This window comes from Dermacentor andersoni, chromosome 7 (genome assembly GCF_023375885.2).
Source record: "Dermacentor andersoni chromosome 7, qqDerAnde1_hic_scaffold, whole genome shotgun sequence".
In the NCBI taxonomy this organism is placed as follows: domain Eukaryota; kingdom Metazoa; phylum Arthropoda; class Arachnida; order Ixodida; family Ixodidae; genus Dermacentor; species Dermacentor andersoni.
Genome location: NC_092820.1, coordinates 53,857,761 through 53,872,045, shown reverse-complemented (window position 1 = coordinate 53,872,045; position 14,285 = coordinate 53,857,761). Strand labels below are relative to the sequence as shown.

At 44.0% G+C, this 14,285-nt stretch overlaps 1 long non-coding RNA gene across 1 annotated transcript; it reads left to right on the top strand.

The window, feature by feature from the left end:
- Positions 1 to 1,232: 1,232 nt before the first annotated feature.
- Positions 1,233 to 13,027, top strand: LOC140219257 (uncharacterized). The gene is made up of 4 exons (XR_011895394.1): positions 1,233 to 1,328; positions 4,164 to 4,381; positions 4,561 to 4,642; positions 12,888 to 13,027. It is a non-coding gene; the product is annotated as an uncharacterized lncRNA (long non-coding RNA).
- Positions 13,028 to 14,285: the final 1,258 nt, after the last annotated feature.

Sequence of the window (14,285 nt, the reverse complement as noted above, 5' to 3'; positions counted from 1 at the left end):
CACCGGCAGTAGGGGACAATGTTGACATCGCCCATGTCACGCAGGTGTATTTTCCGGAAGGGACCTTGAATGGGAGCCCTAGCTCACTTCTGTGCTGGCGACTTGGTCCTGCAGGGACTTCATGGCTATTCGCACTTGCTCTTGCCGCGACCTCGGAGTAGCCCCGTCGTCGGCCTCAGTCTCATTCATACATGGATGACATCTTCAAGTGGCGATATCTTCTAGGAGTGATCGCATAACGACTCGGTAAAGGACCGCGTATTGTGACGCTCGAACCCCGAGACTATCGAGGTAGCTTCTAGGAAAGTGCGCCTCTTCGTCGAGTTCCGCAGCTCCGATGACTGAGAAGAGCGGTCGATGGGTTTGGCGGCAAGCAAACTGTCAATATGGTCGTCCCCGAGCGCGGTAGGACGACCAAACCTCTCTCGGAGCATTCTCACCGCTACTGCAAAGTTCGCAGCCGCCAGTCGCACACCTTCGATTGCACGCTTCTCTGTTCCGGTTATGTATGATTTCCAATGTGAAAAATGTTTTTGTATCGGACAGCTCGTGGTTGTTATGGGTCGTGGCCTCCAAATGTTGCCAGAATCACTTCCACTCAATGTAAAAGAAGAACATGGGTACCCTTAGTTTTTTTTTTTGGTGAACTCGTTGTATCGGTGCTCGTATCGTTGTGTCAGACACGCACCACTTCTGCCCGCTCTATAGCACGTGAGAAAGACTCCGCTGCATTCACATGACAGCGGGCGACAGCTGCTTCAGTCGCCGTCGTACATGACCTAATAAATGAACGTGTAACAAAATGAAAGTTTTCAGGTCAGAAATAGTGGTCTCATTTGCGATCTTATAAGCTGAAATTAAATTGAAAAATATGCACGTAGTAGATCCTATATACGCAGTTATTTATGTACCGCACAAAATAAACATTGCTGTATAGATTTTAAGAGACTTTTTTGACACCGTGAAGCAAATTAAAACAGGAGAAATGCAAGCGCCTGTTCTCTACGCCGTCGGGATTATTCTTTCAACGCAATGAGCCCCTTTAGTGTTTAAGACAGCATGTCCTTGGCAAGGCAGATGTGCTGCGCTTACGACATAGCACTGATAACACACAAAGGGTTTTTCTTTTATTCACTCTGAATTCTTGCATTATATTCTAGAAAAACAATTCAGCATGAAATCTGCCATCTGCGGGTCAGTATATCTTCTCGCTGCGGGAGCACAGCAGTCTTGCAGAGAGTAGTTGACAATAGAACTTACCTAGAGCGGTCCACGATAGACGATGGGTATGCAACCCTTGGCCGTTGCTATATTTCTGATGTCTGTAGGTAAGTATAAATTGGAATGCATTTCTGATATAGAGCCAATTCAGAATATTTTGGCGCCATATGTATGAAGCTCTTTGGGCGTTTCATGCGTGAACTTGTATCCCGCTACAACTGCTGACTCCTCATATTGTGCACCGTTCTCCTTCTTTTCTGTGCTTGTTCTGGAGTGAAAAGCAACTCTTATGAGCGATCCTACAGAAATGATGCACTGTCTGACCTTCGTATTGTTGCTTGTTTAGGAATTTAGTTTATGTTTACTGGCATGTTTCTGGATGGTTTCGGATTTAAAAGATCGAGATTTTCTCCTAGTCCTTGCATTGCTCTCGTTAATCTTACTTTTAACTCAAAATGTTCGAAAGATTTGATGGGATAAGCCAAAACATAATATTTTATCACCACTTTCTGATTTCTCGTGAGAAATTCCTTTAGATATTTGTGACAGATAAACAAAGAGGGAAACCCATCGCCTGCAGTAAGTTCAGTCAGATTGTGCATGCTACAGCCAGAAATTCTGTGGTGTGCCTGCGTAAGTAAAAGCTTTGTCCTCTCATTCAGTCAAGCAGGAACCGGCACTCCTTGCTGTCTTGTTGTCGGAACCTCGATCGTCAAGCCGACGTTGTGATCTATGCTCATAATGGATGCATTTTTTTTCAGGAAGTGCTCGATCATAAAGCCTAAAAACTCTTTTTGCACAGTCGAGGCCTTCCGTGGCAAGTATTTTAATTGGAATAAAACGCAAAAATTATCATGCAATGGACTCGTTCAATTGACGTATGCGCGTGCACAAATATTTTCGAGAAATATATTGTGTGCCAGTGCATTTGCTCAAGAAATCACTTGTCAGCAAGATATTATGGATTACAGCTTTTCAGAGAAAAAATATGTGGGTGTTGATAGCTTCCAGTAGCCAGAAACATTCTAGCTGGCCCTAAAATTATTGCACTAACCCCTTACACGTTAACGAAGGAAATATACGAGCCCCATTTATTGCATAACCAACTAGTTGAACGTATTCGTGTTTAAGTTGTGCTTACTTAAGTGCGCACGTGCGTGCCTTTATACATTGCACGTGAAATTCTTAAAGAACAATGATTTGTAGTTGGTTTATATATCTTGCGAAATGTTAAGTGGTATTCATAGTTGTCAAATAATTCGCTACGTTTCGCAAACAATAACCCTCTGCTACATGTGGAAGAGTATAAAAGCGAGCACAAGATCTCATGCTGTAGAGCACGCAAACGGCACGACAAGCGTTATCAATGAATAATCAGTGTAAAGTAATATTCCCATGCAGAGTACTAAAACAAGAGTTTTCTCAGTGCAGGCATACAACGCCTGCGTAATTATTACCGATGTTAAGGATCAATGTACTTATGGCATTTGATTCAGTTCAGATACCAGCAGCCAAAGAGACGTTACGTAATCTAGGAGTATAGATGACGCTTACGTAAATATCTTGGAAAATATTCACAGCAATTTCACAGCTACCTTAATACTCCCCAACAAATGTAGGCAGGTACCTATAAAGGAAGGGGTCAGACAAGCAAGCACAATCTCTCTAATGCTATTCACTGCGTGCTTGGAAGAAGTACTCAAGCTAATAAACTGGCAAGGCTTAGGAGCTCAGCAACCTTCGGCTTGGAGGTGATAGTGGCCTGTTCAGCAACACTGGGGATGAGTTACAACAAATGATTGAGGAATTTAACAGAGAGTGTGTAAGGGAGGGGTTGAGTATATTATGCAGAAGGACAAAGATAATGATCAATAGCAGGGCATGGGAAGAAGAGTTCAGGATCCACAGTGAGCCTCTAGAGCCGGAAGGAGTACGTTTACCTAGGTCAATTACTCACACGGGACCCTGATCATGAGGAGGAAATTTACAGACGAATAAGAATGGGTTGGAGCGCATAGGGAGCCATTGTCAGATTCTGACTGCTAGCTTACCATTATCAATGAAAAGAAAGTTGTACAATCAGTGCATTCTACCGCTGCTAACGCATGGGGTACAAACTTGGAGACTTTCAAAGAAGCTAAAAAGAACTTAAGGACCGCGCAAAGAGCGATGGAAGGAAGAACGTTAGACGTAACGTTAAGGCTAAGGAAGAAAGCGGTGTATATCAGAGAGCAAACACAGAAAAGAGGAAAAATGAAGCTGAGCAGGTCATGTAATGCGTAGGTCAGATAACCGGTGGACCATTAGGGTTACAGAATGGGTGCAAAGAGAAGGGAAGTGCAGCGGAGGACGGGAAAAGGCTAGGTGGAGTGATGAAATTCAGAAATTCGCAGGCGCTAGTTGGAAACGGTTGACGCTGGACAGGGATAAATGGAAATCACGGGAACGTCTTTCGTCCTGCAGTGGACATAAAATAGGCTGGTGTTCTCAAATGTCGCCTATTGGATGATGGTAACTGTCCAGAAACTCCCTATGACAGTAATTTTACGTTCATGAACACATAATATATGTATATATATATATATATATATATATATATATATATATATATATATGTAGTTTTCTATCACTTGTCCTTAGGTAGCAGAATTCCATGGGGCAGACAAAATGTGCTTATTCTCTTAAATCATCTCACATTTTGGAGACAGCACTACTTACTGATTGTCACTGTATTGAAGGCAATTTATATGCATTGAATATATTGTAATACGTACTACAACAAGGAAAGCAGGTAATTAAAATTGTTTGGGCGAAGTAGTTATGCCCTTTTTGCGACAGGCTGGTAGTTCTTTTATAGAAGCCAGAACTTATTCATTGTATATTGATTTGCGAGCTTTGTGATACAGTCATGATGGCGTATCTGAAAAAACCATTTTTTTCAGCATCTCTGACAAACTCACTTCCCAAGTACCAATCGCAGAACACTAGTCCGTATCAGCGGAACGAGTACGAATACTGGAACGCCTACAATCCTCAAGGATGGTATACGCATGACCATGGCAGCTATCACTTGCCGTTTTCCTTTAACCATCCCGAAACTGGAAGCAGTGGGGTCATTCCTATCAATCCAAGACCAAGCACTGACCGGAGCTGTTGCGCAGTGAGCGTATATTGATACTTTATGAATACTGTAACACAGTAAAGGAGGTTCTCTGCTTAATTTTATAATGGATGCTGAGCATGCAATGAGTGAATGCACTGTATGAATTAGGTTATTGCGCATGCTGCCAATGCCAACACTTGCGTTGTATGAAGGGACACGTTTATTATTTATTGCAGGCGGTGTTCTGTGCAATAGGAAGATACTGCATCTGCAGGAAGATTTATTGCTTCCGTGCTCCGTGCCCGTCTCAAGCTATGTGTAAGTGGGCTCCCCTGTTTTTTTTATTCCCAATTCATCTGTATGAACAAATCTCCATCTGTTATTTGGACATGAAGCACATTATATGAGCAAGAGCGATAAAGTTAAGCACTGTAAAGCGCAGCGCACTTCAGCGTCCCGTGTACAGCGAGAGCGGAGCAAATGCAGCACGAGCGTTGCAAGCAGCAAGCCAACGAGTACGCGCAGTACGAGCAGCACGAGTAAAGAGAGGACGCGCAACGCGACTGAATAACACGCCTGAGAAATGAGTAAACGCAGTGTGTGGGTCATAAAGAACGCGAGAGAGACCACGTGCCGCGTAACGGGGTGCCACGTGCGAGAAAGTTGCGGAGGATGCAACGCGAGCGCCTTTAGCAAGGAGAGAGTGAGCATGCGCAGTGCTAGTGGCACGAGCAAAGAGACCATGTGCACCGTGACTGAGCTTCGCGTGTACAGAGAGAAGGGATCAAATACACCGCTTGTGCAACGAGCAAAGAGGCAGAAGGCACGCCCACTGCGAGCGCCACGAGCAAAGACAGCACGAGCAGCGAGACTAAGCGCCCCGTAGGAGATAGCAGCTAGCGCAGCGTGAGCGCCCTGAGAAACGAGAGTGGCGGTACCCGCAGTGCGATTGACACGAACAGAAAGAGCACGCGTAGGGCAAATGAACATGTCGTCTACAACAAAAGAGGAGCGAATGCAGCGCAAGTCACACGAGGAAGGCGACGCAGGACACGCGCAGTACGAGCGTAATGAACAAAGAAAGCACGAGCAACGCGACAGAGCAGCGCGTGCGAGATAACAGCTAACGCAGGGCGAGCGCTCAGAGCGACGAGCTAGAGGGCACGCGCAGTGCCCCAGAGGAGCAAATACAGCGCCAACGCCGCGAGCAACGAGACAGAAGGCACGTGCCGTACGAGTGCCATGAGCTATAAGAGCACGCGCAGCGCGACAGTTCTGGAAGCGCGACCGCCTTGAGCAAAAACAGCACGCACAGCGCTGCTGACAGCCGCGTGTACAAGCGAGGAGCAAATTCAGCGCGAGTGCCGCGAACAATGCCAGAGGGCACATCTAGCGTGATTTGTCAAAAGCAAAGAGAACAGGCGTAGCCAGACTAAGCGCCGCGTGTACAATGAGAGGAGAAAATGCACCGCCGGCTCCGGAGCAATGAGAGAGACCACACGCCCAGGACGAGAGCCACGAGCATAGAGAGAACACGTAGCTCGACTTAGTGCAGCATGTACAAGAAGAAGAGCAAATTTAGCTCGAGTGCCGCGAACAATGTGAGAAGTCACGTCCAGTGTGAGTTGTCAAAAGCAAAGAGAACACGTGTAGCCCGACTAAGTGACGCGTCTACAATGAGAGGCGAAAATGCCCCGCCGGCTTCGAGAGCAATGAGAGAGACCACACGCCCAAGACGAGAGCCACGAGCATAGAGAGAACACGTAGCTCGACTTAGTGCAGCATGTACAAGAAGAGGAGCAAATTTAGCTGGAGTGCCGCGAACAATGGAAGAAGGCACGTCCAGTGTGAGTTGTCAAAAGCAAAGGGAACACGTGTAGCCCGACTAAGCGCCGCGTGTACAATGAGAGGAGCAAATTGAGCGCAAGCGCCGCGAGCAATGAGAAAGACCACACGCCCAGGACGAGAGCCACGAGGAAAGAGAGAACACGTAGCTCGACTGAGCGCAGCGTGTGCAAAAAGAAGAGCAAATTCAGCGCGAGCACCCTGAGCAATGGAAAAGAGTGCATGCCCATTGCGAGCTCCACGAGCTAAGAGAACACGCTCAGCTCGACAGAGCGCCTAGTACAACGAGAGAGGGCGAGCGCCGCGAGCAATCGGAGAGGGGTCACGGTCAATGCGAGAGCGGCGAGCAAAGAAAGCACGCGTAGCCCGACTGATTGCTTTGCGCGAGACAGGAGCTAACACACCGCGAGCGCCTTGAGCAGTGAGAGAAAGAGCAAACGCAGTGTGAGGACCACGTGCAAAGAAGCACGCGCTGTGCGAATGAGCGTCGCATACAAGAGAAGACCAAAGGCAGAGTGACAGCTGCCAGCAAAGAGAGAGGGAGAGCAAGCGCTCGAGCAACGAGAGATGGAGACAGCACACGCAGAACGAATTAGCACCAAATGGAATTTGAGAAGAGCGCGCGCGCTCCCTTAGAGACATAACTCAGTGAGCGCAGCGGCGTGACCGCAGAAATACACTTTGTAACATTGGAGGCGCTTCAAAAGGGGCGCAGGAGCTCTGTCCTCCGGAACTTTTAAGGCCTATAGCTGTCCTTAACTTGAGCATGTTTTCGTATCTTGTTTGTGTGCATGAAAAATTTACGGCACTCTTCGGCCTCTACTGTGGCATGCTTCAGCCGACATGCTACACGTCATGTAAGTCCTGCCACCAGGCTTTCCATCTCTAGCTACAATAAAACTTTCGTGCGTCTTTATCCCACAGTACACCGCCTAATTACGTAGTGGTAGGTAGCAGTGCTCTGAACTTAGTAAGAGCATACCGCGAGCCCTAAAAAACATTCGCACACTTTTGTTTTATTCGGCAGTTCTGCTTTAAGAATGCGGCGCTATTGCAGTGACGGTCGCGAATGTGGTACCAGAAAGATGCACAAAGGAGTTCTGTACATTACAATTCATTTTTTACTTAGATTGCCATAGTCCCCGAAAACTCAATAAGAAGCCAATATGCCGCTACTGCTACGTTCACACAACGCTTTGTTGGCGGCTTTATCGCCGCTAGTATTAAAGCGATGGCTAATTTTGGCCACACAATACTTTGTCAGTGCTGAGAATTGGCTGATCGTACCTTTACTCGCTGCAGTCGCAATCGAATTTTGGGCCTGATGATATATCAATTCCAGCAACGAAAACAGCGAAAGCCTGTCATCCATTCATTTTATAGTTTGTTAGCTGAATGGGTTCCGACCGCGTTTGTCTCTAGACATGAGCGCCATATGGCGGATACATTTAGCGCCAACAGATAGTGGAGGATGAAAGGGAGGAGAGTGCAGCCTAAATCCACGAACAAGGAAAGGAATTGAGCGGAGGTAGACAACTCAATGAAATACGGGGTGCCTTTTGTAGATGGGACAATAGTTGGGTACACCAAATCTGTTGCAAGATAGCCGTGTCGGCGCTGCTTAATATTTTACTCGGTGGCACAGGAGCGGTAGTGTAAACCACCTGGTCATGTACATGATACCGTTGGTTTGTAGCATCATCGCACACATTTAGGACACTGTTATTTGTAATTTTATGAAACATGAAGACAACACTTTAACCGTTTTTGTTATGTCCACTGCACTCGTACTTGCATTGTTAATAGAAAAAAATCGTTGCAGGCGGCGTGGTGGTGTGGCAATCTTTATTGATAACAAATTGCATTGTTCTGCTTTTAATATCCCCTACTGATATAGGAAGTTGACTCTTGCATCACAAGAAATGATTGTAGGAACAGTGTACAACACTCCTTAAGCAAGGCCGTAGGACTATAATTCATTTGTTGACTTTGCGCGTGAACTTTTTATACGCTATGGAAATATCGTAGCAGTTGAATTTAATGTGCCTCATCTTGTATGGAAGATGAAGCGAGGTGAACGCGATGACGAGGCCGCTGTTTAATGGAAGGAGCGATCTTTCAAGAGTTACGAAGCAGGTACCCATCGATGCTGTTATCATTATTAACAACATAATTATTATGTGGTTGCTAAGACAGGTTAGAGCTAATGTTCACTCTTCAGTACTTTCAAGTAGTCACTTCTTTGAAAACGTGACCATTACACCAAGCGCTGGTGTAATGTTCACGTGGAATTATCATTAAGTTGCATTTCGTGGCGCTCAGTTTCATTTTCCATGTGTTACAAAAACCACGAAAATTGCTATCAGACTGCACGAAGAAATGAATAATACAATAAATGATATGATATGCAACAAAGTCGTCTGCGAATAGGCCAATAAAAGAGGCAATACAATCAGTTTGGTCGTTTACCTAAATTAGAAACAGAAGGAGCCCAAGGGCAGAGCCTTGGGGAATTCCTGACCAGACAGGTGAGAAGAATAGTGGCCAGTAGCAGTTAGAAAGTGTTGTAGGGTAAACAAATTTTTTTATGAATACAAGTATGTTAGGGTGAAGATTTATTTGCCTGAATTTAAGATAAAGTAGGACATAGCAGACAAATTCTAAAGCTGTACAAAAATCTAACAAAGCAGAAGCGATATAAAACATCGAGTATAGAGCTTCTCAATATTCCTTACCAAATTAAATTATTGCGTTTCACAGCGGAATGTCTTGCGGAAAACATGTTGACGAGATTGGGGAAAGGAATTAGCTTCAAGAGAGTGAACAATATAAGAATAAATGTCACCTTCAAGGAATTCACAAGGGCCAATGGTTAATGATAATGGCCTGTAATCTATCGCAGAATGAGTATCACCATATTTATGTAAGGTCACTACTTTGCCTACGTTCCAACCGCAAGGCAATGCACCAGAATTCAACGTCGGGGCAAAAAGCACACACAAATATGGACGAGTAAATAACCGTACTTTTCAAAAATGTAGCATTTATACCATCAACGCCACATGACGAAACTTTTAAGTTGTTAGTGAGGCTAATGACATAACCGTAGTCTATTAGTACTGGAACCATTGTTGGAAAGCTCGCGTCACAAAATTCCGGCAGGTACTCAACACGCCATTCTAAAAATGTTTTGGAAATACATCGTTGAACAGGTAACAACATTGCGAACGAGAAATGGTAACACAACTGCCATGAGTTATTGACAATACGTTTTTGCTTGCCCCCTTAGCACCATTACAGAACTTTTTGGGCTCGACCTTTAGGAAAGTGTGTAGAGTATTGCCACAGAAAGTGTCCTCGTCGTCCTTAAGGGGATTTTTGTATTTGCCGGCGGTTTGTTGATACGGAGCCTAGTCACCTTGACCAATTAACATTGATCAGTTCCACAGTGTGCTCCTCAAAACTTGGCATGGAGTCTTCCAAAAAGGCTGCTCCCTATTAATAATTGAAACTTCGCCATGTCATAATCTCTGATGAAATTTGGTTGACTGACGGATCGTTCACCAGCGGCGTAATATAAAAGTAAATCACTGTTGTGCTAACACAGTGATCATTCAGTCCTGGTAAGAAAGCTAGCCAATGCAGATCAAGGGCTGTTAAAATAACACCAAGTACATTAGCGATGGGTTAAGTAGGTCTCTTTAAATTAGTAACTTAGTGAGTAAAATTGAAATGGTAACGTAACTTTACAAATGTGGCGTTTTCACTGGATGATTCATTAGAACAGGAAAAAAACTGAACGAATTGGTGTTTGGGAAATTAACATCACCTAAAACAAAAATGTGTGCGTGTGCGAACCTAACGATTGTAGCGTGCACAGAATGATGCAAATTCTAGAAAAATTATACCCTGCGTTAGGCGGCCGATGGCGAGCACAAAAAAATGCCGCAATGAATAATGCGCATGTATCCGGAAATAACTTCTGAAAATAACTGAATGGGAACGTAACACGAGAAAATGTGATCGGAAAGGGGGGCATCAAAACGCCACCTCCAGATATAGAGCCACGTTCAAGACGATAAATCTTGACGCCTTCTGTAGAAAAATATTTCGCTATCACGCACTTTCGACAATTACCATGCCTCCGTTATTTTACCACGCTTCTTAATTACCACGGTTGTTATCAACACGGCCAGCATTTGTAAAAAGAAAATTGCGGTTATTAGATGAATATCTGAATTATGCGATAGCTGTGCCAAGTGAGCGTTATTTGAAGTGAGCAGAACACGGCATGGCTCTTCGTAAGACGTCGTTGTTGATATATCCGTATATCAACCGTCGTTGATATATCAAACATTTTATCAGTTTTGTTTTTATTTATAACAAATTACTTGTCTAATCAATGTCGTTCCCAGAAAGGTCGGTCAACAACCGGCAACATTGTGCGCATCAAGGGTGTCATTCACAATGCATGTGGACTCAAACAACTATTCATGTCCATATTTCTTGATTCACGGAATAATTACAAGTTGTGCGAGAGTTGTTCGAATTGCGCATGAGGGGAAACCAAATTAGTTTTAGAGATATATGATTGTTCAGACACACTTGCCGCCTAAAGGTAGCTAGAGTAATTTCAAATATATATATATATATATATATATACATATATGATGATGTGGTGTGTTTAGTGGCGCAAGGGCCAGGTTTGGCCAAAGAGCGCCATGACAATATATATATATATATATATATATATATATATATATATATATATATATATATATATATATATATATATATATATATATATATATATGGCGCACGCATGGCTGGCAGGCTAACTGCACTCTCTTGATGGCAATGATAAACTCGCTTCGGGCATGCTCATTACTAGCCAATTTACATTCTCTCTGCTTAGACGAAGTGTAGAGGGACTTCAGGTCCTGCAACGTTGCAGTCTACAAGCGACAACTCCAGCTTAGCCTGAAAATGCTCTCTAAGCGTGAAACCGAAAATACTTGCGATATTACGCTTGTAAAAGTTTGCGTGTTATGCCCACAAGAATGAGAAGTGCGCTTTATTGAACTTCATGTACTGCGCTTACAATGAACAAAGAACACTGTTTTTTTAGGCCTTATAGTTATTTGAAAATTAACTTTGATTCAATCAATGACAACTTTCTAAAGGTAAAATGCCTCAAAACAATGAACATACGAAAGGTTGCACCGAACGAAACGCTCGGCAGGGAGAGAAAGTCTATTATTCAGATGCACAAAAGTCTTGTACGTTTGCGCTTACACTATGACGCCGTAGGTTATTGGTCTCTGAACGAGTCCTGGGCAAAGCATATACTCAGAATGAAATGAGTGGTCACTGCACCCGCACAAAACATACGCCACATTAAAATAGGTCCCGAAAGTATAGTTCAACCGTCTAGTGGGAGAATGTTATTCACGGAGTTTATGCTAGCTTTGTAAAAAAATTGATGTCAACTCTTCGATAATCCGTTTATGGCTTCGGGAACGTGTTTAATACCATGGCAGAGGCAGCTCGTAGAATGTGACATGTGGTGTGTATAAGTCTCCAATACGCTGCATCGTATTTGGCCAAACTGAGGAGATTCGTCATCAATAACAAAAATAACACTAGCTGAAGGCATCTTCTGTAAATAAGAGTAGGTCCCACATAGACCACACACAATTATTTCTGCACGTGTGCTGAATCTCTAAGGTGTAGTAAATGTGGCTAGATTGTAACCTTCCTTCACGTCTCGTAAGTGTGTCAGGAAATAAGAACCTCCAAGGAAATTGTACTTTTTTAGCGTACTGAGAAGATATTCTTTTTCCTGCGGCAATGATCCTAGCACCCTCCAGTTTTTACATCGCAAATTCATTTAAGGTTCTTTTTTTTAAATATGTCCCTTCTGTTTCTAAATCGTCGATTGGTTCAAGTTTTTTTTATGTTGTTGGTTCAGTGCAAGTTATCAACCAAAAACATTCATAGTGTGCAGCGACCATCTGTTACTGTGATTTGTCTTCGCTTCGGTGAAATAGTTACCCTGCCTGGCCTCCTCATGGTGGTCATTGCCCCCTACTCTTTCTCGGGACGTGGGGTGGCTGCCCGACGGAGACGCCACCACTGCCACTTGGCAAACCAGTTTTACTGTAGGAATAAAGCCAGTCTACTCGTTGTTCTCAACCTCTCAAAATGTGTGTTACCTGCCTCTGCTAAACCGAGCTCCCAACAAGCTCATACCCTGACCAGAGGCTTCTGCTGCTAGAGTTTTGTTTGCATATTCCTCTAGGCCCTTGACATTGATTGAGAGCTTTTGTTCAGGCTGTAGCGCTTCTTTAAAACTATTTCCAATAAGACATTTTCGTGTATCATTGCTTGCTAATATATTTTCGTGTTCGTAGAATAAGCCTCTTATCATTGTCATGCTTTTAATACAGATATATTTTAAACGCTTTACAGGGCTTGTTTCGAGGCCTCTGTAACGTCATGTTGCATATTCTCTGTTATTCAACTGTATATTGACTAACACCTCACCGCCTGTTGCATGGCGGGCTTTTGAGACATCTGTACCTTGCGCCACAAAATACCACATAATCATCATTTCGACAGAAAAACACCACATTGTCACACGTCAGTATGTGCAAACATGCATTGTGCATTGATACCCCATGCTCTCTTTCACACCCAATTAACCTGCACATTTCAGGTGTGTCTTGGAGGAAATATAAACAGCATAAGGCCTACCAGTGGTGACCGTAAGTGGTATGACTGAAATGTTGCAGTCATGAAAGAATTGACACTACAGATTAGCAGTCAAATAAAACCCTCTTCTGTTCCATTTTTCTATTTTGGTTCATTTACTTCCGTGTGTGTTGTCTCCTCGTACAACTTTGAGCGACACGGTCCTGTCACAACATTCGCGTCCTTGGGTCATATACATTTAGATATTTCTGTCTACTTATGCCAAATTCCTTCACCTATGATGAAACAATCGCTCTGATCTGGGCTAGTTGGCTTACGTACACAATGGCGAAACGGCAAAGACGATGGATAGGGTGAAAATTTACAAATGTGTGGCCTGTTTCACCCGTCTCTTGGCCAGCTCTGTTTTGTCATTATCTATGAAAGGAGCCCATGGACTAGCGGTGACCTATTTTTTGAAAGAATTAGCAATAGCAGATGATATTTCACACCCGGTTTAAAGGCAAGTCTGCTCATAGAATATTTTACGTTGGTTGCTTCTACACCGACGTCTCATTTCAGGCATACATCTACAGGCAAATGGTTATATTCTGTACCTAAAGCTCACATATCCAAGGGACGGCTACGTTTTGGATGAAATTCTGACAGAACACTTTCCATGTGTAATGTCGACACTTATGTCATAAGTATTAAAGCAGTGTAGCAACACATGGTATTGCGACCGAATACACGGGTAGTGGCAACATCGTTCAAATTCACAATGCCAGATAATACCGTAACACAGTATATTCATGTAGTCGGCATTATTAGGGGGCCCGTAATCAATGCCAGGACGCGGCGGCCGCACTTCGTTGGGGCTAAATGTAAGACAGTCATGTAGCGTTCGCTAGGTTCAGATAGGGGAACCCCAGCTGGTCAAAATAATCTACAGTCCTTCACTATGTCTTGCCTAAAAAACATATACTTGTTTGACACGTGAGTCCCAGAGATTATTTCATCATTTTTCCAGGAAAGCTGGCAATGGCGAAGATCCAGAATTATGCGGCGTCAGCGCTGAAAAAATCTCCCCTAAAAAGTGAAAGAGCCAACGCCCGACCTGGTCCTATTTTCCCGCCTGAATCCCTTGTATGGCGCTGGGTCCAACCTGCGACTCCTGGCCTATTTTCCAAACAACTTCCTCAATTTAATTGTCCTTAAAGCGTCATTCCTTACTCTTCGCCAGTCAGCTGCATCGTCCAGCCACTGACGCCCTCAAGTGACCACCATCGCTGGGTGCATGAAATTGTTCATATAGAAATTTTGGTTCACTTACTTTATGAGCCCACCGTATCGTCGTTGCACTAGATCGCAAGGATGGCTCCTTTTTCAGCCAGGGAGCCATTGTAAGAAAAAAGAATGGCAC